The following is a 26,901-nucleotide window of genomic DNA, read 5'->3' on the forward strand; positions in this document are numbered from 1 at the left end:
TATGCAGTTTAGAGCTCAAGTTTACTGTACCTTTTTTGTTCTTTTGGTCTATACATCACTTCTAAAATCTTAGTAACAACAACACGTTTATTGCATTGTCAGAGGTATCACAACAGTTTTCGGTCATAACATTTGCCTTGGTCGTTGTCGTACCAGGGACCCTTACCTCAAATTGTTACGTTTAGCCTTATCCATCAAACCTCAGAGTCCAATTTATTTTGATTACACCAAATAAATTTTTGTGTAGAAGCAAAACAAAAAATGTGTCAAGCAAATATAGTTCAGCTATCAAGGGGATATCAATCAGCATGACTGACTTTCTTGTAACTCCTACTAAGATACGAAAACCAGTACGTCCTTTTGAAGAGCACCCTATATTTGTTATTTGGAAATCCACCTTCCTCTTATCGGGACCCGAAGAAAAAAGTTGTACTGACCTGTGGAGGATGTAAATTAGTAGAACAATAAGTGCGATGATGTTTTCTTACGTACATTATGTGTACATGCAGTAACGTTAAGTAATATATTTTAATCTATGTTTCGTTGATGTACCTTGTGCTCACTGTATGATCGATGTGGACGTAATTGGAAGGTTCACATTTTAGATATGCAGGATGAATATTAATAAAACCGACTGTAGGGACGGAATCCTGACTGGAAATGATGAAAAGAAGGTCCTACGAATATCCGTCCACAACTGCTTCGTTGCCACGGTAGATGAATGAAAGTTTCTCTGAGCACGTGCTGAGTCTGCACCCACAGATGATGATTATTCAGAGCGATGATTCCAGTTCTGGTAAAGATTGCGCCGTTTGTAAAGAGCATTGATGACAGGAACCACATAACTGTGATAGTGTGGTGCAAAAATCATCGACAAAGTCCTTCCCGTAGACGGAAATCCGCTACTGATAATCCTTGCTCTCGCTGAAGATGATAGGAATATTAGCGGTTGTCATTTAGGTTACACATAATCATGCTTCGGCTTATACCATATTGGCGCGCCCTTGCCTGGAGCTTGTACTAGTGATAATCTCAATTTACTGTACAAACCGGTCCTCAAAATCAGGTGTACCAATAGTTTGCCGTCACCCTGCACGTTCGTCTATCTGAAAGGATCCTTGATCACACAAATGCCCAAAAAGGAATTGAAATGTTTTGTGATGTGGTATGTGAGTGAGGGTACTTGTTTTGGTACAGCCGTGTTGCCTATCGAACATTTCCATCTGCTTGGCAGTGCACAAACACAGTCTCGGCTTATTCCCGACATAAATATCGGCCCATTCTGCTATTTACTGTACACTGCGTCAATCACCCAGCCTGCAACACACATGGGACACACGGCAAGTGGTCAGAGGATCTGTCTTTTGTTAGTGCCACCTACCGTGTTAACGGTGCATTTCCGCCGCATGTACAAAAATACCTCGGAAATTATGGTTCAAATGGCTCTGAGCACTATGCGACCTAACTTCTAAGGTCATCACGCCTAGAACTTAGAACTACTTAAACCTAACTAACCTATGGACATCACACACATCCATGCCCGAGGCAGAATTCGAACCTGTGACCGCAGCTGTCGCTCGGTTCCGGACTGTAGCGCCCAAAACCGCACGGCCACTCCGGTCGGCTGGAAATTATGAAACAGTCGTACAAAGAAATACGCATAATGCACAAATACGTAAGTACGGTATGTAACTTAACAAACATGACATGAAAAGTACAAATTGTCTCTGATGTTTATTTAACTCGATATGAGATGATCTCGGACACTATACGCTGGATGCCGCTGCTTCGCGTGCCCACGACGCGATTTTGTAAATGTCTCTATCGGATCGCCTCTTCATAGCTCTCTAGATGGCTGTTGTTTCCGCCTGCAGCCGTTTGCACTTCGCACTTGAAAGCTGTCAAAAGCGATCCAGGTATCAGGACTTTCCTGAAGTTGACTCAACTGTAGGAGTGTCCTGATAGTAACGAAATTAAAAGTTCATGCATGAAGCGGTTTTTTTTTACGTATCTCAGTGTTTATGATATACCTCTTAAATTATGTGTCGTACTACGATAAATTCGTGTAGGTACTTTAAGTGGCGTATGAGGGTAACGTATGTGAAATATATTGCGAATAAAGGTACTGGGTAAGAAGTTATAAATTTAAACACCACACAGGATACGGAAGTACGTCACGCATCTCACTATTTAAGACGTCATATTTTCTGAAATATGACTGGCACGTGGTTATTACGCACATAGTGATTATTGCCTGACGGTGAGGGATATGTGTATCAAGTTTGGTTGAAATTGGTTCAGTTGTTTAGGAGGAGATTAGGATCATACACACATACGCACTTTCACCAATACACATATCCATTTTTATAATCTACATACAAGTACATAAAAACAAGTCATTGTTTAATATTTCTACCTAAAATCTCTGAAAGTTTGGCCCAATTTACTTCAGACTCTTACGTGATACTTTTATAAACGTCCGGATGGACAGAGGTTACACATTACTTTAACGTATGTGGTATATAAATATGTATACTACATAAAGGGAAAATGGTTGTTAGCAAAAATCTCGATAAATTTCTGATCGATTCATTTAATGTATTCATACGATTCTGTAGTAACAGTTCGGACGAACACATTCAGCCGCGCAGGATTAGCCGAGCGGTCTAAGGGCGCTGCAGTCATGGACGGTGCGGCGGATCCCGGCGGAGGTTCGAGTCCTCCCTCGGGCATGGGTGTGTGTGTTTCTCCTTAGGATAATTTAGGTTAAGTAGTGAGTAAGCTTAGGAACTGATGACCTTAGCAGTTAAGTCCCATAAGATTTCACTGACATTTGAACATTTTTGAACACATTCAGGGTGAGTCACGTAAGACGTAACACATCTTTTATTTCGTGAGCGGTTACACATATCAAAACGCTGTTTTCAGCAAATGTTATAGTGTCGAGAGGCACATATGTTGTTCCATGATTAATGTTTTTTATCTCTGGTATGTTTTGTAAACCCTCGTTGCCGGTTTCGGAAAAGCCTCGTCGCTACTTCTGTGCAGGCCGAGTTTCCGCTGTAGTTACGGTAGGCCGACTTTGTGAGATCGTGCTGCCACTATTACCTAGTCCGCCCCGATAGCCGAGTGGTCAGCGCGGTGGTATATCAAACCACGGGGCCCGGATTCGATTCTCGGCTGAGTCGGAGATTTCCTCCGCCTAGGGACTGGGAGTTGTGTTGCCCTAATTATCATTTCATCATCATCAGTGGAAGGCAACGGGAAACCACCACTGGAATCACTTCCCTAGACGCTCATGCCGTGGACCTCTCTGACGAGGCTTCCCCCATGACAAGACCTGCAGAACACGAAGTTTTTCTATAACCCAGCCATGCCCCAGGGTCAGGTAACCCGATTGGAGTAGAATGTTCTACAACACTCCAACAAATTAGTATCACACAAATGAGATAAAAACGTTTACTTGTCTTTGTCACTTGCTGAATAATCCGGTCTGCAACACTGCATCTAATACAGGGTGTACATGAAGTCCAGGAACACTTTCAATTACTTATTGCACAAGAACTAAACATTGTAGAGATGTCATACGTATTGCGTTTTGAAGAGAAACTCTGAAAGTGTTTGTTAGGAACATTAGATCTGTGAACCATGACTGACTTGGCAGACGTCAATACGGTAATTGAATTCTTGCCATACCCGTCCAGTATTCTCTCACGGAGCTCTGCTACATCACGTGGTAGAGTCAGTACATACACCAGATCTTCAATGTGTTCCCACAGAAAAAAGTGACACGGAGTGGGATCTGATGTTTTTGTCGAACTCCAACACACAGACAGCTCGCTCCGCACCTGAACTCACCATGTTTGCGACTAGCGCTGGCTATCGGCACATTACCAAACTATGGTGTGGCAGTATACACGAAAAAAACCTTTCAGGGTTCCTATTCAAAATGTCACATGTATGATATTTGTACAACGTTCGGTTCTTGTGCAATAGGTAATTGAAAGTGTTCCCAGACTTTATCTGCTCCCTATATAACACAAAAAGGCCCTCAGTGGCCAAGTGCAAATAATCGCAGGCAAACTTCACAGTACACAGCAAATGCAGTTTACAACACCTGTCTGGTCACTTATAAGAGCTCACCAAACGACGTTCCCTGTCAAAGTAAGCCCTGCACGATGAGCTATAACTAAGTGGGCGACAGCAGTTCTTCTATCTTCAGAAAAGGCTTATGTCCGTTGACGTCCAGTCATTGGTGGATTTCACTCGGCCGGCAATTGGCGGAGGCGAAGTCGGTATATTCATCCTCAGCGCCACCCGTGGCGCTGGTGGAAGTGCGCAAGTGGCGAGTCTCTATGGCACTGGCAGCAAGTCGCATCTTTGGGCTTGTGGTGCTTTTGCCCTGGATGTGTCTTGTTCGGACGACACAGTAGTATCAACTGAGATATTGAAGCAAGTACGTTTTTTTGTTTTTGTTTTTTACTAAAAAAATGTTCAAAAATGGTTCAAATGGCTCTGTGCACTATGGGACTTAACATCTGAGGTCATTAGTCCCCTAGACTTAGAACTACTTAAACCTAACTAACCTAAGGACGTCAAACACATCCATGGCCGAGGTAGGATTCGAACCTGCGACCGTAGCAGTAGCGCGGTTTCGGACTGAAGCGCCTAAAAACCGCTCGGCCACAGCGGCCGGCTAAAAAAAGACAGGAACAATATACATCTTATAACGGCACTCGATGGCTCATGTCAGTTCCTGTGATCCAATGTTTGTTAATGCTAACCTGTCGTAAAAAATTCGAGAAACCTCCTAGGATTTGAAAGCACAGAGGCCGGAATCGCCAATCAGAGCCCTCGTGCTACACTGTGTCAGAATACAACACGTTTGCCTGGTTACTTGACGGCACTGCAGGCCGCTCATTTATGCTTCAGCAATCGTTGCTTGTAGATACCCACACCAACAAGGAGAAGTTGGTTATAACGGTGAGTGTAAAATAAATGCCGTAAAAGCAGTTCATCGGTGCAGAGCTATTAATCCGGATCGCCAATGTCCGCCACGCCAGGCAACTGCGCTAATTATTAGGACGCTAGTGCGGGCAGGATGTTAGAACGTCGAAAAGATGACAAGAAAGAAGACTGTAACTGACAGAGAACACGAAGAAGCTGTTGCAGCTATGATGTTAATGAATCCTCACAGTGGTTCGAAACATATTGCCAAGGAATGTGGAATCAGCCAGACGAGAGTCATTCGCATCCTGCATATACAAAATTTCCATCCCTATCATCTACGACTACATCAGCCATTTGACGACCGTAATTTCGAACCTCGTACAGAATTTTGTCGGTTTGTCTTTCAGCAACTGAAAGACGACGCTACGTTTTCCTAATGTGTCCTCTTCACCATTGAAACAACGTTTGCTAACCACGCTAATTTAAATTTGCGTAACATGCATTACTGGGCAGTGAAAATACACGCTGCCTTCGTCAGGTGCCACATCAACGGCCATGGAGCGTAAACGTATAGTGCGGTGTCATAGGAAAATGGGCCTTACTTCACCGTAGGCGTTCTAAATGGACATTCGTAAGCACATTTTATGAGGAACAAGCTGCTGTACCATATCATCCACGAAAATTACTTCTGTTCATCGTTCTTTCGAACGGTGTTGATGATCAACATTTTTAGAATGTATGCTTAAATAAAGGATACGGTTGTTTTTTTGGAAAACAAAATTTATGTTACGTGATTTGCGTCGTTACCAAATCATTGTTAATAAATTGTTTATTTCATTTGCGTGTGTACGAAATTGCATTGCCATTTGAATAAGTAGATAGCGTGTATTGAACGTAGCTGGTAACGCTGTCATTACACGCGCTTACTTTCAGCATTAAAAGAAGTTTCGTTAAGACGAATATTTATTTTGCTGTGTACAGGTAGTCATCAAAGTACTTTAAATAAACTGCTTAGTTCAACGAATGTATTCCATTTGATATAATTTAGAGCAGTGTAGTAAGAGACACTTGTCTGAGAACATGTGTTTTACCTCCAAAAAGCACATAACCACGTACGGGAAAAGAGAGGTAAAATCTCCCTTCTAACATGTAGATATTTAGTGCAGCAGTTTTCTTTGCAGAGTGTACGACCTCTTTATTTATGAAAAATCAACTGTTCATCTATCTATTTCAGCTCACGTAAGTCTGGTAGGATACACAAACGTGAAATAATTTTGCTAAGCCCTTTGTGATAGGCTACATTCTAACCTATGTTGTATTTCCATATACAGCATTCGAAGGTGAATCTGCATCTATGTCGTAAGTTGATGCAAGAGGAAATAAGCATTATTCTCGTAGCGCAGGCTTATCTTACGGTATGCGGCTACGCAACCTGGTCCGAGACGCCTCCTTGGCAGAGTTTGCACCGCAAATGCGTTTCCTGCCATCGTGGTCTCACATTCTACGATGTCAATTCCTTACGACAGGTATCAATGTCAACGTTAACAAATGCTATACCACTATAATTGTCTTCTCAAGAGCTATCGAATGCAGTTATAAAGAGATTATGGTTTCATTAAAAAAAGGTACTTACTTCAATATCTCAGTTGATACAAGCGCTAAAGAACAATAACCGAGCAAAAGCAAACGTGCCACTGGATGCTCTAACATTTACCGAAATCCGCGTTTCGGTATGTGTAACCGTTCGCGAAATAAAACCGGTGTTACGTGACTCACCCTGTATATAAAATTTTTACTACCGTGTAAGGTCAGGTCACCGCTTAAAGTCGTTACTAAAAAACCTCTAAAAGTTCTTGACCGATTTGCTTTAATTTTGTATACTATAATCACTAAATTTGTGACGGACTTGAGATGTATATTTTTTAAATATGTACGGTATATAAATATATATGCCACCATACAAAGGGAAAATGTTGTTACAAAAAATTTCAAGAAGTTCTTGACCAATTTATTTCAGATTTTCCCACGATACCGTACTAAAGTGAAGACAAACATAGGCTGCACATTTCTTAAACATACATGGTACGCAGAAGGAAAAGTTTCTTAGCAAAATTCTCGAGAAGTTCTTGAACTATCTCCTCAAAATTTGTACGTGATACTGTAATAAACGTGCGGACAGACATCTTGACTACTCTAAATAACTGTTTGTTCAGAAGCAAATTTCAAAATGTTTCAAGCAAATGTTCTTTAGCCGTCAGGGGGACATCAATTACCATAATTGACTTCGTTGTAGATTTGTTTTTTACAAAGATATGAACAGCGGTATGACTTTTTTTAAATGGCTCCGTGTACTTTTTATTCCGTAATTCATTTTCTCTCCTATAGACCTATTCAAAAATGTATCACAGTGTACCATTCGCTGAAATACAACGTTATTAATTACATAACGTAACACTGATTTTGAGCCCGGGATCACCAGCTCAACCACTTGCTTTAGTTGTCAGAAAACAAATGAAAACCAAGTAAAAACATAACACAAAATTGACTCTGACTCTCCTGTACCACTGCGCAGAACATTCAAAGGTGCTCAGAGTGGTGACCCTGGACACCAATGCACTGGTGCACTCGTTGAATGAAAGAATTATTTACTGCTTCCCGTTTTGCCTGCTGAAGAGACTTACAAGCAAGCACGGTACGTTCCTGCATGTCCACTGGAGTTGTTCGAATATCGTGATAGATAACGTCTTCAATGCATCCCCAAAGAAAAAAGTCCAGAGGATTTATATCAGGATACCTAGCAGGCCAAGTAACGGTTCCTCCTCGACCAATCCATCAGGCAGGATACCTGCGGTTCAGAACACGACGTGCACGCAAGGCATTATGTGCTGGAAATCCATCGTGTTGATACCACATAAGCATTCTGGTTCTTAGCGGCACTTCATCCAGAAGAGGAAGAAGAATTCGTCTGAGGAAGTTGGCATACGCTGTGCTGTTTGGACTACCATTCATGGCTCAAATGGCTCAGAGCACTATGGGACTCAACATCTTAGGTCATAAGTCCCCTAGAACTTAGAACTACTTAAACCTAACTAACCTAAGGACATCACACACACCCATGCCCGAGGCAGGATTCGAACCTGCGACCGTAGCAGTCCCGCGGTTCCGGACTGCAGCGCCAGAACCGCTAGACCACTGCGGCCGGCTACCATTCATGAAATAAGGACCAGTAAATGTAGTACCAAGCATCCCATACCAGACGTTAACTCTCCATTGACACTGATGTTGCATCTGTCTAAGCCATTGAGGGTTGTCGCTGGACCAACAATGCACGTTTTTTGTACTTATGTGTCATTTGCTTGAGAAGGAACATTCATCGCTAAATAGAAAATTGGAGAAGAAGTTCGGGTTGTTGAGGATTTGCTGCTGTGCCCACTGACAGAACTGTACACGATTCTCGAAATCATTCCCATGCAATTCTTGATGTAGGTGTACATGGTAAGGGTGGGACCGGTGACGTGTAAGAATACGATGTACACTGGTTTTAGGAAGGCCAATCTCGTGTTCAGGCTGTCGTGTGCTCGCATGTGGATTCACAGCAACGGAAGCGAGAAAAGTAACTTCGGCAGCTTCGTCTGTACGCGTGCTACGACGATTGCATTGTCGTGGGTTGAAACTTCCCGTTTCCTGAAGCGTCGCAACAAGACAAAGAAACATGCGTCGGGAAGGTGGGTTCTTGTCAGGATTTTAATAGGAAGGAGGAGGGCATGATATTGGATTCCGGTGCTGAAGATGATGTGTACCAGACTTCCACCACGGGATGATAGTAACAGCGGACGACGGCGGTCGACAACAGCCAGTTGCCCTCCTGCATTTAAAACGTGTGACGTCACGCCACTGCGTGAAAGTTCGGACATTCAACAAAGCTACGATGCCCCCTCAAAATGTCTCCCGCAGTTGGGGATGAGATGTCGGGTTTTAAAGTGAAATCTATTCGACCACGGCATAATAGCCCGGAATATTTAATTAATCGTGACTGACGTGGGACAAAATTCATAGTTTGACGCAGCCAGTTAGTATAAAAATACAGAAAGAAGATTATTGTCCAGTTCCTGATCCATTCTACTCGCTGCTCTTAACGCAACTTGATAGCTTAAAGAATAGGAAAAAACTGCTGAATGAGGAAGAAACAGAAACTTTTAAAGAAAATATGAAATAAATGTGAATGTGACATCCTTCACCCTCTTTGGAGGTAAGTTGACCCACAACTGTTCCAACTAATCCTTGGTGTCCTGGTTGCCTGTGGCACTGGGCCGAATACGACGTCTGAGCTGTTCCCACTGAAGTGCCTTAGTATCATGCAGGGACAAGTGCCCTGTGTATGCCAGCACTGTCCTATTTAAAAAATGTCAGTACAATACTGTCGCAAGCGAGATAAGACATGGGGATGCGGGATGTCCATGATATACCATTGTGCCATCAGAGGAAACTTCCCAGCAGGGTCAGAGATTTTCACCTGCCTCTAGATGACTGGGTGTTTGGGCTGTCCTCACTACTTCATCATCATTCATGAAAGTGGCGAGATTGGACTGAGCAAAAGTTGGGAATTTGTACGGGTGTTGATAACCGCGCAGTTGAGCGCCCCAAAAACCAAACCAAACATCAAGAGTTAACTAAATCACCACCGGACGTGATCTGAAGTTACAACCAAAGGCTCCTCACACAGTAACACGAGGCGTAACACCGTCGTGTCTCTCCAACATTTGGAAGAACGAAGCCTCTGCTCAGATCACTACCACTCACCGACGATGGTGATTTGGAATAATACTGAACCACGATCCAACGCCGATTACAGTGCGACGTCATTCATCAGCAACCCATGCAACCCTGTGACGGCGCCATCCAAAACGCTGCCGTTTGTGTTGTCCTGTGCTGTGCATGGCCAACATCTATACATTGGACGGTAATTGCCTATTCTGACTGTTGCTAGTCCCCATAAATGATGCGGGATGAAACAGAATGTTGAGGGAAGTCCATTAAGTTTTTGTATGTATGTTCTTGTGACTGATGGCCTGCAGGGTTTCTGCCGTTCACTTACATTTTAAAATGAAATACCTACAGCCGTCGCTCTGATGTTATTTTATTATATTGCATCGACTTTCGGTGCGTCAATACAGCATCTTCAGGCATTAACTGACACTGAGGTCATCTCCAATCGTATACACACCAGTGGTCAACATCTACGAACTACCCTCCGTAGAATTATTACGCTACGTGTCCGTTTTTGGATCCTAATGTCTACTGTAAGTTTTGTATTTTGTTCAGATGTAAGCCTGAGGATGAGACACGATACCACGAAAACGGTCATGTTCCTATAGCAAAAGGTTCATATACAGATGGAGGCAGTTATTTTGTGAAACATACTGCGTTCACCATAGCAGAAGTTTCCAGAATGAGATTTTCACTCTGCAGTGGAGTGTGCGCTGATATGAAACTTCCTGGCAGATTAAAACTGTGTGCCCGACCGGGACTCGAACTCGGGACCTTTGCCTTTTGCGGGCAAGTGCTCTACCATCTGAGGTACCGAAGCACGACTCACGCCCGGTACTCACAGCTTTAGTTCTGCCAGTATCTCGTCTCCTGCATTCCAAACTTTACAGAAGCTCTCCTGCGAACCATGCAGAACTAGCACTCCTGAAAGAAAGGATATTGCGGAGACATGGCTTAGCCACAGCCTGGGGGATGTTTCCAGAATGATATTTTCACTCTGCAGAGGAGTGTGCGCTGATATACTGGCAGAAGTAAAGCTGTGAGTACCGGGCGTGAGTCGTGCTTCGGTAGCTCAGATGGTAGAGCACTTGCCCGCGAAAGGCAAAGGTCCCGAGTTCGAGTCCCGGTCGGGCACACAGTTTTAATCTGTCAGGAAGTTTCATAGCAGAAGTTCTCGACACGCCGGCGCTCGTAATCCTTGTTGAAACTGGTTGATAGATCGCTCGTGTATGACGGGGGTCAAGGCGACTGACCGATTTACAGTGACATGCACGCGACAGTTCGCTGCGACCCGGAGCTTGTGTGTTCAAAAGGGGCCTCATAGTGGATCTCCGTTTGGCCAGCTGGTCGAATCATCCAATATCCAGATACGTGGCTAACCTGGATGTGACAGTGACCCGATGGTTGACGGTTTGGAAATGTGATGGGAGACACACTCGTCACCAAGATTCCGGTTGACCACCACTAATTGCCGCAATGTACATCAGGGACATCTTAACCTCATCCCGTCTGCACCAGCAATCCGAGACCAAGGAATACGCTCATGTTCGTAATGAAATGAAAGACCTACAGCCACACGGCTGGAGGTGTTTCATGATCCCATCTATAGCCAACATCTATGAACTGGTGCCTGTAGAATACCATAACAGTGGTTACCTTATATTTATTGTTGCAGTCACTACACAGCTGCTACAGAGGGGAACTTAATGACAGAAAAAAACGAAAATTCTACCAATAGACGGTGCTGTAAACACCTTAACGTACACGGGACTGACTACGAATGACAGATGAATCGCTATATTTTTAACTGTACATTACACCAATCATACTGTTCAGTCTCCGTGACCACTACAAGGTCGTACCACAACAGCTGTTAGCATGAGTGACATAAAAGTAGGTATCTTAGGTGTTGCGAAACAACTCAAATCACTTGAGAAAGGCAAGTCTTACGGCCCACATGGTATACCAATCAGGTTCCTTTCAGAGTATGCAGACACAATAGCGCCTTCCTTAGCAATCATGTACAATCGCTCACTTGACGAAAGGTCTGTTCCTAAAGACTGGAAAGTAGCACAGACCACACCAATGTTCAAGAAAGGAAACAGGAGCAACCTATTGAATTACAGACCGATATCACTGACCTCAATCTGCAGTAGGATTTTGAAGCATATACTGTACTCGAACATTATGAATCACCTTGAAGAAAATGAGTTATTGATATAACCAACACGGATTCAGAAAATATCGTTCTTGTGAAACACAGCTAGCTCTTTATTCCCATGAAGTAATGATTGCTGTCGTCAAGGGATCTCAGATCTGTTCCATATTACTAGATTTCCAGAACGCTTTTGATACCGTTCCTCATAGCCGGCCGAGGTGGCTGAGCGGTTCTAGGCGCTGCATTCTGGAACCGCGCGACCGCTACGGTCGCACGTTCGAATCCTGCCTCGGGCATGGATGTGTGTGATGTCCTTAGGCTAGTTAGGTTTAAGTAGTTCTAAGTTCTAGGGGACTGATGACCTCAGAAGTTAAGTCCTATAGTGCTCAGAGCCATTTGAACCATTTGAACCGTTCCTCACAGGCGACTATTAATCAAATTGCGTGCATATGGAGTATCGTCTCAGTTGTGTGACTTTATTCGTGATTTCTTCTACGAGAGGTCACAGTTCATAGTGATAGACGTATATCATAGAGTAGAAGTGATATCTGGCGTTCCGCAAGGTAGTGTCATAGGCCCTCTGCTATTCCTGATTTACATAGATGATCTAGGTGATACTCTGAGCAGGCCGCTTAGATTGTTTGCAGATGATGCTGTAATTTACCGTCTAGTAAAATCATCAGACGATCAACTCCAATTACAAAATGATCTAGAGAGAATTTCTGTATGGTGCGAAAAGTGGCAATTGGCACTAAACAAAGACAAGTGCGGGGTCAGCCACATGGGTACTAAAAGAAATCCGATAAATTTTGAGTATACGATAAATCGCACAATTCTAAGGGATGTCAATTCGACTAAATACCTAGGAACTACAATTACGATCGACTTAAATTGGAAAGACCACATAGATAATATAGTAGGGAAGGCGAAACAAAGACTGCGCTTTGTTGGAAGAGCACTTATAAGATGCGACAAACCCACTAAAGATGCAGCCTACATTCCACTTTTCCGTCTTTTGTTGGAATATTGTTGCGCGATATGGGATCCTTACCAGGTAGGATTGACGGAGGACATCGAAAAAGTGCAAAGAAGGGCAGCCCGTTTCGCGTTATCGCGCGATAGGGGTGAGAGTGTCACTGATACGATATGCGAGTTGGGGTGGCAGTCACTGAAACAAAGACGGTTTTCTTTGCGGCGAGATCTGTTTACGAAATTTCAATCACAACTTTCACTTCCGAATGCAAAAATATTTTGTTGGCAGCCACCTGCGTAGTGAGAAATCATCATCACAATAAAATAAGAGAAATCAGAGCTCGAACGGAAAGATTTAGGTGTTCCTTTTCCCCACGCGCCATTAGAGACCGGAATGGTAGTGAAGTAGTGTGAAAATGGTTCTATGAACCCTCTGCCAGGCACTTAAATGTGAATTGCAGAGTAACCGTGTAGATGTAGATGAATGGGGAAAATCGGTTTATAATTTCCCGCCAAAAAACCGCACAAAACAAAATGGTATCGATTTTTAAGTGCCGAGAGACTGGTGCAAGATTTGTTCAGTGTGATGTCCACCGTTTCCTGCCACGAGATGAAATAAATGGAGAGCATGTTCCAAAACACACCACGTGTCTAGGAGGTCATGTTCTGAATGCGATCCACAATGCACGCCTTCAGTTCAGCTACGTTCGTAATTAGAGCACTGAAATTTCAGACAGACGCACAGCCAGAAGTCACACGGATTAATGTCAAGTGATATGGATCGCTAGGCTGTAGGGAAACGATGGCTGATAATTCTAGTATTCTCGAAATGCCTCTACAGCAGCCGCTTCACTGGCTGTGCAGAGTGCGTAGGAGCTTCATCTTGCTTGAAATGATCCTACCCACACGTCCACCCTGTTGAAGGGTTGAAATGAAGATAGTGCGTAAAAGACTCTCATAGCGTTTACCTGTGACGGTACGGACAACATTGCCCACAACACGCATCTCAACGAAAAAATCCGGCCCTACGATAAGCGATGCCGTCAACCCGCACCACACAGACACCTTTGCAGAATTAAGAAGTACCCTTTGATGTGCATGTGGATTTTCCGTTGTACGTATTCAGCAGTTCTGCGTATTAATATGTCCTTGGAGATGGAAATGAGCTTCTTTTATCCTGAGAACTTCCAATGACCATTCGTTGTTCACTTCCATGAGAGCCAGAAATTCTAGTGCGAGAGTTGTCTTGCTGACAGGTCAGCTGGCAGCAACTTCTTAACATAGGTGACTCTTTTTATGGACAGATGTTCCCAGGTATGTGCAACATTAGAGAAATTTTCAGCATACGAAAGCAGTTTCAAAAAGTAAATGTGTGGAGAAAGTCGATATACGTTAAATACGAACGCTAATTACTGCTGTGTAAAAAGGGTGTGGAGAAATACAGCTTTCTGTAATTTGAAAGGGTAATTACAAACTTTTTTTCAAGTGATACTATCTATATGAATCCTGATGTGTTGCACATCGGATAGACTTTCGGATTGATGAACTTTGGCAGGAAATACACGAACCTGCGCACGGTCAGTACTTGTCTGGGAGAAATTTTATTCATCGCGAAAGTGTTTTCACCCCTTTTGCAATTTTCCTTGGACGTATTACACTACCACATTCCACTCTCGAGTGGTGTCATTGCAAAAGACAACTTCCGAACGTTTTACTATGAGGAATCTTATTTCTTTTGGAGGTATAGCCAACGACGAACTTAGCAGCGGGAGGTCGAGCAACAGAAAACTAATTTCGGCGCGTTTCAGAGAGCAATTACCAGAAGGTAGTGCCAAGTAATAGGTGCACTGATAATTGCACGAACATTACCCGAATACTTAGGACATTATCTTTGATGTTGTCATTAAATTCCAGATAATACTAAAAAAGCACTCCGTCTTCAGGTCACGAGTGGCCTACCAGGACCATCCGACCGCCGTGTCATCCTCATTGAGGATTTGGACCTGAGGGGCGTGGGGTCAGCACACAGCTCTTCCGGTCGTTATGATGGTATTCTTGACTGAAGCCGCTACTATTCGGTCGAGTAGCTCCCCAATTGGCACCACGAGGCTGAGTGCACCCCGAAAAATGGCAACAGCGAACGGCAGCTTGGATGGTCACCCACAGCACTTAACTTCGGTGATCTCATGGGAACCGGTGTATCCACTGCGGCAAGGCCGCTGCCCCAGAAAATCAGAAAATACTAAACAATATCAAATAAATTACAAAGAGCACATAATTAAATCGACAATATTCTGAAAAGGATAGTTGCTACTCACTGTATAGTGGAGTGCTGAGCCGCAGATAGGCACAACAAAAAGTCTGTCACAAAATAAGCTTTCGGACAACAAGACCTTTGTCAAAAATAGACGACAGACGCACACAGACTACCAGTCTCGCTTCAGCTGGCAGAGAGTGTGGTCATGTGTGTGCAAGTTGCGTTTAAGTGAGTATGTGTGTGTGTATGTATTTGTGTGTGTGTGTGTGTGTGTGTGTGTGTGTGTGTGTGTGTTTGTCTTCCATTTCTGACAAAGGCCTTGTTGGCCGAAAGCTTATTTTGTGACAGTCTTTTTGTTATGCCTGTCTGCGGCTGAGCATCTCCACTATATGGTGAGTAGCATCTATCCTTTTCATAATATTGTTACATTCCATCCTGGATTTTCCATTGAATAATTAAACTAATTAACCAAACACTTTTGTACAGAAGAGGGCGTCTCGGACGCATCTACATTTACGTCTGCATCCATACACCGCAAGCCACCTTTCGGTGTGTCGTGGGGGGTACCTTAAGTACCTCTATCGGTTCTCCCTTCTATTCCAGTCTCGTATTGTTCGTGAATTGTCGGTATGCCTCTGTGTGGGCTCTAATCTCTCTGATTTTATCCTCATGGTCTCTTCGCGAGATATACGTAGGAGGGAGCAATATACTGCTTGACTCTTCGATGAAGGTATGTTCTCGAAACTTCAACAAAAGCCCGTACCGAGCTACTGAGCGTCTCTCCTGCAGAGTCTTCCACTGGAGTTTATCTATCATCTCCGTAACGCTTTCGCGATTACTAAATGATCCTGTAACGAAGCGCGCTGCTCTCCGTTGGATCTTCTCTATCTCTTCTATCAACCCTATCTGGTACGGATCCCACACTGCTGAGCAGTATTCAAGCAGTGGGTGAACAAGCGTACTGTAACCTTCTTCCTTTGTTTTCGGATTGCATTTCCTTAGGATTCTTCCAATGAATCTCAGTCTGGCATCTGCTTTACCGACGATCAACTTTATATGATCATTTCATTTTAAATCACTCCTAATGCGTGCTCCCAGATAATTTATGGAATTAACTGCTTCCAGTTGCTGACCTGCTATATTGTAGCTAAATGATAAGGGACCTTGGCAGCACATTACACTTGTCTACATTGAGGTTCAATTGCCATTCCCTGCGCCATGCGTCAATTCGCTGCAGATCCTCCTGTACTTCAGTACAATTTTCCATTGTTACAAACTCTCGATACACAACAGCATCATCCGCAAAAAGCCTCAGTGAACTTCCGATGTCATCCACAAGGTCATTTATGTATATTGTGAATAGCAACGGTCCTACGACACTCCCCTGAGGCACACGTGAAATCACTTTTACTTCAGAAGACTTCTCTCCATTGAGAATGACATGCTGCGTTTTGTTATCTAGGAACTCTTCAATCCAACCACACAATTCGTCTGATAGTCCATATGATCTTACTTGGTTCATTAAACGCAACAGAGGAACAGCTGTGTGCGGCGCATCCATTGGTGTGCATATCCTGAAGCTTACAGCTCCATCTACCCGTCAAATTTTTGTTAACTTTTTTTTTTTCATGACGTTTCCTCCTGCTCTTCAAATTTGGCGTGATTCTGAGCGGTGGTTCTCTTTCCACAGTGTTTTGAAACTAGAACTGTAATTATGTGCATGATGTATTTTATAGTCTGCACGGTAGTGTTGCGTAAAGAGGGCGTCAGTCAATCACATGACATTTGAATACAGTGTTTGTAACTTTCCCCGCTTATGTGTGTGGTTGTGCTAGTGCCCTTTGCCGTGACACACATAAGTACGTTGACTAGTTGTGCGGCCCTGTGTGCCGAGGCTGTAGGAGGGATGCTCCCTGGTGTGTTGTGCGTTACCCTAACAGTATGGCTTACTGCCGGGACTTTTCCTTATTTTAATCTTTTCATGGCAGGATATGTGGTTTTACAATGAAATGATAAACCTTAACTGCGGACGGGTGAAAATGTGTGCCCCGACCGGGACTCGGAACCGGAATCTCGTGCTTACATGGCAGACGCTCTATCCATCTGAGCCACAGAGGACACAGTGGATAGTGCGACTGCAGGGACTTATCTCTGGCACGCCTCCCGTGAGACCCTCCTTTCCAGCTTATTGTTCCGCACTACATTCATAGTGCCCCTGCCCATCAGACTCATTACTCGCGGCTTTACCGCCGATTCCCGTAAGAGTTCGGGCACAGAAACAGATGGTCAAATGGCTGATGAACCTTAACTATGTACATAAATATATATGAAGATGGTATATGTCCTTCCGGACATGTCCGAAGTTACGTTGTTGTGGAAACGACATTCCGTGTGGTCTAGAAGACGGCACGGTGGTTCATCGTGTCCGGTCAGAGGGCTAACTGCTCTCTGTAATAAAATAGGCTGAGTGAAAAGATCAGCATTGGATTTGAATGAGTGTCATGTGGCATCCGCCACGACGAAATGCAACGAACAATAATAGTCCCCTTTTCGGACCTCCGGGAGGGGACTGCCAAGGAGGAGGCGACCATGAGAAAAAGACTGAATAGCAACGAAAGGACAAGGTTCTACGAGAATGTCAGAATTTTAAACGTGAGAAGAAAGCTAGAAAATCTAAAAATGGAAATGCAAGGGTTCAGACTAGATATAGTGAAGTGAAATGGAAGAAGATAAGGATTTCTGATCAGACCAATATATGGTAATATTAGCATCAGCAGAAAATGGTATAACGGGAATAGGTTTAGTTACGAATAGGAAGGTAGGGCAGAGAGTGTATTACTGTGAACAGTTAGGTGATAGGGTTGTTCTCGTCAGAAAAGCAGCAAACCAACACCATCAACAATAGTTCAGGTATACGTGCCGACGTCGCAAGTAGAAGATGAAAAGATAGCGGAAGTTTATGAGGCTATTGACCGGGTAATTCAGTATGTAAAGGGAGATGAAAGTCTAATAGTCATGGGGAACTGGAATGAAACAGCTAGTAATAGCGAATACTCTGTTAAAAAATCACGAGGAGGTATACCTGGAACAGGCCTAGACAACGGGGATGTTCCAGATGGATTGCATCATGATCAGACAGATATTACGAAATAAGAGTTACATTCTAAGGTTTACCCAGGTCCTGATACAGACTCAGATCACGTTCTCGTAACTATGAATAGCAGGCTGAAATTTAAGAGAATCGTAGAAGGAATTGGGAAACAGAAGTACTGAAGAATAATGAGATACTTTCGAAGCTCGCTATAACTGTGGATATTGCGATAAGGAACACCGCATTAGGCATTTGAGTCGTAGAGGATTGAATATCTTTAAAAAGCGCAGTCACAGATGTTGTAAAGGCAAACTTAAGTAGTAAGAAAGTAGCTGCGCAGGCACCTTTGGTAACGGAAGAAATACTTCAACTAATCAAGAATGAAGGAAAAACGAAAATATTCAGGAAACACAGGACTCAGAGATACAGAGAAATATATCACTTAGGAAGTGAGCGCAGCCAAGGCGAAATCGCTTCAGAAAAAATTTGAAGAAGTCGGGAAAGAAATGAACGTCGGAACGGCTGATTCAACGTATAGAAAAGTGAAAACAACCTTCTACGAAATTACAAAGAAAAGCCGCATACTGTGAGCGCAGTGGGAATTCCACTGTTAAACGTAGAACTGATACGAGAAAGAGTACATAGAGGGCGCGATTATGGGAGTTGCCCCATGACGTGATAAAAGAAGAAATTGGAGTGAGTACGGAAGACATAGGCGGTATGGTATTGGAGAATTTAGGACTCTGGAAGAACTGACATCAAATAAAACATAAGGGACAGAAATAATCACTACGGAATGTATAAAGTCATTGCGGAGTGGCAACCAAACGATTATGCACGTTGATATGTACAATCTACACAATTCCGAAGATAGAAAGGGGAGATAGTTGCGAAATCTATCGCAAAATGACCTTAACAACTCATGATCCAAGCTGCTGACGACGATAATATACAGAAGAGTGGAAAAGAAAACTGAATATAACTGTCAATTAGACATTAGGAAAGGTAAGGACGTTGTGTTTGATAATGGAAGCAAGACAAGATAATTCAAGAAGTGCTCATACGATTTGTCGACCTATAAAAGGCGTTGAACAGCACAAAACCGTGCAAAATGTACGAAATTCTGCGAAAAATATGAGCAAACTATAGAGAAAGAGTAGTAATATATAATATGTAGAAAACCGAAGAGCGAACAATAGGAAGACCAAGAACGATGTCCTCGCGTTATAAAGGTGGTAAGACAGGTAAGATAGGGGTATCGCCTTTCGCCCGTACTGTACAACCTGTACATCACCAAATCAATGTTGTAAATTAAAGAAAAGTTTAAGAGTGGGATTAAAATTGAGAGTCAATCGATATCAGAAGTATATGGAAAACGGGGGAAGGATTAGGGGCCCGCTCGGGGAAGCCGAGCGGTCTAGGGCGCATTGTCACAGTCCGCGCGGCTGACGCCGTCGGAGGTTCGAGTCCTCCCTCTGGTATGGTTGTGTGTGTTGTCCTTAGTATAAGTTAGTTTAAGCTAGATTAGGTAGTGTGTAAGCTTAGGTACTGATGACCTCAGCAGCTTGGTCCCATAAGACCTTACCACGAATTTCCAATTTCAAAGGATTAGGGTGACAGGATTTGTGTAAAGACAACGAGGAATAACTTAAGTAGCACTACAACGAAAAACTATATCGGGAAGACAGGTGTTAGAATACTGGTGTCAACCAGTGTTTGTGAATGTTGAATGTAAGTGATACACTGAGATGAAGGAATTCTTACAGGAGATGGTATTGTGGAGGGCCCCATCAAATCACAAACGACTGTGTTGATGAACCAAATCAGAAAACGAAAACACACACACACATACACTCCTTTGATTCTGATACTAAAGCCGCAAGTCGTATTCCCCCTTTCAGATTTAGGTGCTTCAGAATGAACAATATGGGACAGCTTCAACTATCTCTACCTAGGAAACTTGGATTAAAAGCTCACATGTTTTCACGGGCTGTTGAAATCGTTACTGTACTCAAATAATTACCATTTCTCCTGAAACGAGCCCTATAAACTAAAAGAATCTACACCAGAGACAACGGGTCGATATCAGCAGGTGCGAGGCTCGATAACGTACGGCAGCGGAGCGTGCAAAGTGGCAGAGCCGAGGGCGTGGTCGCAGTTCGGCTTCGATGCCGCCCGCGGAAGATTTACAGATTTTTGGCGGCCGTTTGGCGTATTTTTGCGGTTTCGCCGCCGTTTGACGTCAGGTGTTTTCGGCCAGGGCCGGGCCCCGTAAATCGCGCTTCGGAAGGCGTTCGAGGCTCGCCCGTCGTGAACAGCAGGCGAGGACGCCGTAAGGCCGTAATTTACGATCACCGGCGCCGCCACGCAAAACACGGCAGCAGTCGCCCCGCAGACCTCAACAGAGCTGCGGGTTTCTGGGCGCGACGCAAAGCTCCACGCGCCGGGGAAATGAGTCATTATCACCCCTCTGTAACAGCTTGACATCCGTGCCCGCGACACGTATATACCTCCATCGAACGCCCGTATCACATGGGACGAGTTACGCCGTAAGTTTGCTCAACGGCGTGGTGGGCTATCAGGCAGTGTAGACATATAGCTCGCCTGCTGCATCTGCCACAAGGTACATGCTGTGTGAAAACTTATTTGGTGGCAAAACGACTATTTCACGTGGAGCTGTTTGTCGTGTCAGTTAGGAGTTCCCTCAGGATATAAGCACGACCCGTCACTAAGAACGAGAACACCCAATCACATCGTGACTGAAAACCAAGCAGCAGCCTACCTGTTGCAGCCAAAGCCCTTGAATACACAGCCGGCAGAAAACAAAGTGACACACACACAGAAGGCATGGCTGGATGTCAATATAACTTCATCAACACCTGTATGGTTTGCAAATCGCATTTAAGTGCCTGGCAGAGGGTTCATCGAACCACCTGCAGAATTCACTATTATTCCAATCTCGTATAGCACGTGGAAAGACGACACCCATATCTTTCTGTACGAGCTCTGATGTCCCTTATTTTATCGTGGAGATCTCCCTATGTTGGACAGTGTCAACAAAATGTTTTCGCATTCGGAGGAGAAAGTAGGTGATTGGAATTTCGTGAGAAGATTCCGTTGTAACGAAAAATGCCTCTCTTTTAATGATGTCCAGTCCAAATCCTGTATCATTTCAGTGACACTCTCTCCAATATTTCGCGATAATACAAATCGTGCTGCGCGTCTTTGAACATTTTTCGATGTACTTCGTCAGTCCTATCTGGTAAGGAAGCCATACCGCGCAGCAATGTTCTAAAAGAGGACAAACAAGCATAGTGTAGGCAGTCTCCTTAGTACATCTGTTACATTTTCTAAGTGTCCTGCCAATAAAACGCAGTCTTTAGTTAGCCTTCCCCACATCGTTTTCTATGTGTTCCTTCCAGTTTAAGTTTTTCGTAATTGTAGTTCCTACGTATTTAGTTGAATTTATGGCCTTTAGATTTTACTGATTTATCATGTAACCGAAGTTTACTGGGTTCCTTTCAGCATTCATATGGATGATTTCATACTTTTCGTTATTTAGTGCCAATTGCCATTTTTCGCACCATTTAGATATCTTTCCTAAATCGTTCTGCAGTTTGTTTTGATCTTCTGACGACTTTATTAGTCGATAAACGACAGCGTCATCTGCAAACAACCGAAGTCGGCTGCTCAGATTGTCTCCTAAATTGTTTATATAGATAAGAAACAGCAAAAGGGCCTATAACACTATCTTGGGGAACGCCAGAAATCACTTCCGTTTTACTCGATGACTTTCCGTCGATTACTACGAACTGTGACGTCTCTGACAGGAAGTCACAAATCCAGTCACATAACTCAGACGATATTCCATAAGCACTACAAGCCGCTTGTGTGGTACAGTGTCAAAAGCCTTCGGAAATCCAGAAATACGGAATCGATCTGAAATCCCTTGTCAATAGCACTCAACACTTCATGCGAATAAAGACCTAGTTGTGTTTCACAGGAACGATGTTTTCTAAAACCATGTTGACTGTGTCTCAATAGACAGTTTTTTCCAAGGTAATTCATAATGTTTGAACATAATATATGTTCCAGAGCCCTGCTGCATATTGACGTTAATGATATGAGCCTGTAATTAAGTGGATTATTCCTATTACCTTTCTTGAATATTGGTGTGACCTGTGGCACTTTCCAGACTTTGGGTACGGATCTTTCGTTGAGCGAACGGTTGTATACGATTGTTTAGTATGGAGCTAATGCATCAGCATATTCCGAAAGGAACCTAATTGGTATACAGTCTGGACCAAAAGACTTGCTTTTATTAAGTGATTTAAGTTGTGTCACTAATCCGAGGATATTTACTTCTACGTTACTCATGTTGGCAGCTGTTCTGGATTCGAAACATGGAATATTTACTTCGTCTTCTTTTGTGATGGCATTTCGGAAGGCTTCGTAGACGTACATATCATCAGCAGGTATTTACAATCATATTCAGGGGAAAAAATCCACTTTGAATGATTTGAGAGATGTACATTAGTATGTTCTGCAGAAATGATTAGCATTTCAGTCAACTCGGTTGAGTATGTGTCATGTCGCCTACTAGACATAGGGTACACCACAGGCCCTGGTAACTTGTTCCATGAGTGATGTCATCGACGGTATAAGGCGCGAATCTCGTCTTGTTGTATAGCCATCCATGCTGCATTCATCTGCCTCCATAGTCCATCTGTGATGGCTGGCATCGGGCCACAGTGCTGTACACGTCGTTTCACCATATCCCACACGTTTTTGAGTGGCGACAAATCTGGTTGTCTTGCGGGCGAAGGCGAAAGTCTGACATCCCGTGACACCAAAAAGGAACGTGTTCGTGCAGGGACATGTGGTCGTGCGTTGTCTTGCTGGAAAGTGGCGCCTGGGGTGAAGGTCATGGCTACGGGCTGCAAGATGTCATTCACATAGGTCACACTGGTCACTGTGCCCTGGACACGCACTAACAGTGATTTGTGGTTGTACCCAACAGGACCTCACACCATAAGGCTGCAAGGTGGCGCTGTATGTCTTGTGCGAATGCAGTCACTGTGATGCCGCTCCGCCTGTTTGCGGGGAACAAAAATGGGGCCATCATTTTCAAACTAACAGAACCTGGATTCATCTCATGCTAACCTATTCCGAGTGACGTCGTTTCACGCACCACGGCTGTCTGGCATGTTTCTGCATATTCGTCAAAGGTAGGCAGAGTAGGCATGTGTTGCGTCCGTAGCACATGCCGTAGTACGATGTGTTAAACTGTTCCACTGTTGCGTCAGAGCCGAGGTGGTCGATCTTCTCAGGGGTTGGTCTGGGTGGTGCGAGCTGACGCATCTCATCTTATACCACCGCCTCCCGTGAACCATTCTTCATACATCCGTTGAACAGCCGAAATACTTCGTCCAACACGAGTAGAAATTTTCCGGATGGATGTATCACATACTCTCTTACCAATAATGCGCCCTCTTTGAAATTCAGCGATATGACGGTACGTTTCGCGCATACGACTCCAAGACATCCTGTACGCCTGCTCAAGTCACACTCATCCATTACCTTTGGTTTATGGAGACAGTGAGAGCTGCAGGCACGTTTTACAGCGAGGTCTTGTGCCATGAAATCACTATTGACCTTGGACCCGCCGACCGACATTTCTTCAGGACATACTAATGTACATGTCCTGTGCATATGAACGTCCCATCTCTAGTCGTCGAAAGTGTTCTCTTTTCGCTGAACTTAAGTGTGTTTTCAATTCCTTGTTATACGTAGAACGTGGAAGGGTACATATGAGACGTGAACAGTGCTAGATGTTGGGGTAACTGTGAAATACACGGTGATGCCACGTAATCGTGTAAGAAAGCGTTACCAGTACCTGGCAGAGTCTGAAGGTTGCCTCATTGTGGGTCTCCATTCGCTCCACATTTGTGGAGTATTAGAATGTGGCAGTGGCCTGATTTTAGATTGCATGCTAACGTGTGCAAGGGTATGCTCGTCAGAAAGGCTCCGATTGGCCACATCTGACCATCACACGCGATGATCGCCGTACTGTTCACCGAGAACATCTACGCCTGACACCCGAGAACAGGTCACGGATTCCCTGCAAAGTTCTGTGTGATCCTGCACGATTGATCGTAGAATAGCCGCAACAAGATTAGGAAATTAATTGCCCATCTATAACCGGCCCTCAAACGGTTGTGTTTGGAGTGGTGCTGTGAGCAGTATCCATGGGCTAGTGATGAATGGAGCCGCAATATGTTAAGCAATGAATCGCACTACCTCACTACTCCGAATGACCGTCGATGGCGAGTATTTCGGCGGCCTCGCGAGGAACCCTACGTTTTTCAATGTTTTGGTGGGACACTGCGGGGCTGCTCCAGGTTCCATGTGTTGCCAGCTATCGGGTATGACACCAGGTCACGGCTGATGTTAACTGAGGGAACACTGATGGCACGACGGTACGTCAAGGATATCTTGCCTCCCCATTTGTTACCACTCATGAGAGAGTATCGTGACGCAATTTTTAATCGGAACAGTGTTCTTCCAGTCATGGCATTTTGAGGTTCCCCAGTGGCTAGCAAAACCCCCAGATCTGACACCGACAGTACTTGTGTGGGACTAGTTCAGACATAACCAGTCCTAGTGATATTATCCAGGACATAAAGGACCATTTGCGAAAGTTGTCGGCCATCTTGACACAGAAGTGGATACAACGGGTTTATAACAGCCTTCCCAACCGAATCAGTGCATCCAACCAGGACAGAGGAGTTGCAACATCTGAAACGTCCCCTTTTTAACAATTATACATGACTGTGCTTAAACTGACACACAATATTTTGTTAGCGCAACGCAATCTGACTTTCAAAATTCCCTACAAAAGAATGGCCCTGACTAACATTAAACTATACCTTTCACAAATCACTTACCTCACAAAAATCTTCGCTGCTCAAGCTACTGCAATACAGCGAGCGCCACTACTGGCAGCTAAATAAAAGATTCAAACTATGGAAGGCACTAACTACTGATAGGGATAGTTAGCAAATGAAAGATATTAGTAGAGAACAAACAATGTATTTACCTTGATATCATCATGTATAAATATAGCAGTTCATGACAAATTACAAATCTCCGCCATCTCTCTCCCCACATCCACCACTGCTGGCGGCTCACCTCCAACTGCGCAACGCTACGCGCTTGTCACATCCAGCTGCCGCTGCCCAACACTACAATGGCAGACAACAATGCAAACTAGCCACAGACTGCACACAGCACAGCCAGTGATTTTCATACAGAGCTGGCGTTACCAATAAAAAAACCTAAACAGCCTACTTACACATCGTGCTGCTATGTGGGCTCACATTGAAACAAACGACTCTGTACTCTGGATATCAGTAGCTGGGGTAGTAAATTTTGTAGCAATATCTCAGCTAACAGCTGTATTTACACCAGTTTTATCAAAGCGCTGCTGATTTCAGGACCTGTAGCAATATCATTCGGTACACATAAAAATTAAAGCGTGGTGCACGACATGGTGAAGAATGCAGAACGAGCAATCTTTTTGGTTAAAATCACAATGTCCATAGGCAGACAGTCAATGAATAAAAAGTCGAGCTAGGGAATATAAATATTAAAACAAGGTAACCAACATGGTGGAAAATGTATAAGGCACAATCTTCATAGTTAAATCACCTATGTCCACAGGACAGGTAGTCACTGTGTGAGACTTACAGCGCAGTTAGCTTAACGGCGCATGCAACCAAGTTTCTGACAAGAATAATATACAAAAGAATGGAAAGTAAAATTAAAAATTTCTTAGATGACGATGAGTTTGGATTTACAAAGGTAAAGGCACCAGAGAGGCAATTCGTACTTTGCTCTTAGTAATGGAAGCAAACCAGTAGGAAAATCAAGACATGTTCATAGAATTTGTGGGCTTAGAAAAAGCATTACATTATGTGAAATTTCTGAAGAACATAGGGTTAAGCTATAGGAAAATATGCAGAAGAGGGGGGAACAATAAGACTGGAAGACTAAGAACGAAGAGCTCCGATTGAAATGACGTCGAGCGGTTCTAGGCGCTTCAGTCCGGAAACGTGCTGCTGCTACCGTCGCAGGTTCGAATCCTGCCTTGGGCATGGATGTGTGTGCTGTCCTTAGATTAGTTAGGTTTAAGTAGTTCTAAGTGTAGGGGACTGATGACCTCAGATGTTAAGTCGCATAGTGCTTAGAGCTATTTGAACCATTTTTTGAAAAGGATGTAAGACAGGGATTTAATCTTTCACCTCAACTGTACAATCCATACATCGAAGATGCAATGACGCAAATAAAAGAAAACTTAAAGAGTGGAATGAAAATTCAAGATGAAAAGTTAAAAGATAGGTTCAGGGGAGGGATTAAAATTCAAGGTGAAAAGATGTAAATGATACGAATCGCTGATGACGTTCTTTTCCTGAGCGAAAATGAACAAGGATTCCATGATCTACTGACGGAATCAACAGTGTAATGAGTACAGAATTTGGACTGAGAGTAAATCGAAGCAAGACGAAAGTAATGAGACGTAGCAGAACGGAGAACGGCGAGAAACTCACGAAGTAGGTGCAGTCAAGGAATTTTACTACCTAGGCAGCGAAATAACTAATGACAGACGGCGCAAAGAGGACAACAGACCCAGACTACTACTGAAAG

This window comes from Schistocerca americana, chromosome 7, assembly GCF_021461395.2.
Source record: "Schistocerca americana isolate TAMUIC-IGC-003095 chromosome 7, iqSchAmer2.1, whole genome shotgun sequence".
NCBI classification, from domain to species: Eukaryota; Metazoa; Arthropoda; class Insecta; order Orthoptera; family Acrididae; genus Schistocerca; species Schistocerca americana.